Consider the following 2,475-nt stretch of genomic DNA (forward strand, 5'->3'; position numbering starts at 1 on the left):
TAACTCGTTATTCTAGTATTTATTACGTTATTCTAGTTCAAATATTCTTATTCAACTGCGAATTTTCAACAGCAATATCCTTCAACATAGAGTTGATTAAATGAATGCACTTGTGTTTATTATATTCATATTGAAAAAAATGACTCAAACAATTACATTGACAAAAATTGACATTGATTAATTAATTTACAAAATTTATATTGAGTCATTTAGATTGACTCAAAACATTAAGGCAGTGCTAATTCTAAAAATAAACTTTCTACTGGTGACATTTTTCGAAGTTTTTCGATTCGTATATCATTAAGCTATCAAAATGAAAAAGTTTTCTAAGGAAAACATTTTTTCCTGATGATTACTATTTGAGATATGAGAGCCTAAAATTTAAATTGTTGGGACAGAACATTTCAAGTTCGGTAAGAGATAAATCCATTAGATTTAGAGGATAGATTCATCATGGTATTTTTGATCTGGAAAGACAAAAAATTTCTAAAAATATTGATTTTTGAGAAAGTTATTCAATTTACCAAAAATAACTCAACTAAAAGTTTTTGGTCATTTTTAGTGAATTGAATAACTTTCTAAAAATCGATATTCTCAGAAAAGTTTTGTTCTATCTCAAATAGTAATGATCAGGAAAAAATGTTTTTTCATGAGAAAACTTTTTAATCTTGATAGCTTCATGGTAAAAAATCAAAGAACTTTGAAAAATATCACCAGTAGAAAGTTTATTTTTAGCCTTAAATTGACTAAATCGATTCATTTTGAAATTAATATCCTCTCACATGAAATGAAGGGTGATTAGGTACTAGGTTGGTTTCTACAATATAATTAAACTCGAATTTTAAAAAACTTTTGAAGTGAAAATGCACTTACTTTTGTATAGTGACGATCGTTTCGACCTGTTGTTGGTCATCATCAGACCTATGGATATAGAACAGAGTAATCACAATATAATTAGTATTGTCTGTGCCCTGATGATATTCACTTTGGACTGTCAGTATTCCTTGCTAACAATATCAATGCTCACGATTCAAGCATCGCTCAGAGTAAAATTTGAATCTCACTTTGATGCCATGCTATCTATTATGAAGTGTGATGGAATGTTTTTTGAGCAGTTGTCATAACCATTGCAAGGTCTGATGGGAAAGGTTTTAATCCCAGTAAAGACCCGGTCACACACATCGATTTTTGCTCGTACGATAATTTTCCATCCTTATCAATTCTTTCAGATTAAACGGAACTGGACAAACATCATCTGTTTAATCTAATAGAATTTATAAGGACGGCAAAATATCGTACGAACAAAAATCGATGTATGTGCGGGGCTAGGTGGTAGCAAAAAAAGTATTGGAGTGGAATGAAAACACATACATAGTCAAATTCTAAAGTTTTATTTGGTACGGTTGGTTCTACAACATCGACAGTGACTCTGTCGATTTATTGGAGTACTTGGAGCTAGTGAAGTGATTTGAATTTGAATCTTTTTGTGAGGTTTTTCATGATTCGAGGAATGATTCAGAGCAGTTGTCATCCAAGTTTGAACAGTTTTAGGTGTGATGGAAAAGTTTTTAATGCTGATAACAACAAACAAAACAATTATTGGAGTACTCACTGCTTGTGCAGTGTTCTCAATTTGAATCACTGCGTGAGGTTTTTGATGATATGGAGATTGATTCTGGAGCAGTTGTCACCAGAGTGTGAAAAGTTCATCACAGTTTTTTTATACAGTATTTAGGTATGATGGCAGAATTTTCAATCCCAATCACAGTAACAAAACAGTGTTATTGTGATACTTAATGCTGGATCAGAGGGTATAATCATTTCACGAGGTGAGATTGGATGTTTTTCACGCACCTATCACCAGAGTACACAGTTTTCGAGTGATGGAAGAGCTTTTAATCCTCATAACAGGTTCCGGTAGGGAAAAATTACTGGGATACTCAGTGCTATAGTGAGGTCCACGTTATAATGGCAGTGTTTGATTAGCAATGGTATTGCTATTCTTGTCTTTCATTCAACAAAGCGGATAGTGCTCTTTCTCGTTTCGCTTTGTTTCTAGATCATCTTTTAACAATGTAGAATTGATAATTAATTAGTAAAATATTTCATCTCAATCATGTAAATTCATTATGAAATTAATAAAAAATATAATTTATCGCTTAATAAAATATAATTGATTATTTCAAACGAGAATGAACAGTTAATATCCTTGTCTATCATTCAATAAAGCGGATAGCGCTATCTCTGTCTCGATATGCTCTGTTGCCAGATCGTCTTTCAACAATGTAGGATTAATGATTAACAAGATATTTCTATAAATAAATTGAATTTATTACTTATTGGAATATAATTAATTACTTTAAACGAGAATGAACAGTCAATATTATTACATCAACAAACCTGTATCTGCTACCGTTTATAGAAGGCATTGACGAGACTGAAGATCGGCAACGTTGTTCTCCTATCTTTCAACAC

This window comes from Nilaparvata lugens, chromosome 3 (genome assembly GCF_014356525.2).
Source record: "Nilaparvata lugens isolate BPH chromosome 3, ASM1435652v1, whole genome shotgun sequence".
Classification (NCBI taxonomy): domain Eukaryota; kingdom Metazoa; phylum Arthropoda; class Insecta; order Hemiptera; family Delphacidae; genus Nilaparvata; species Nilaparvata lugens.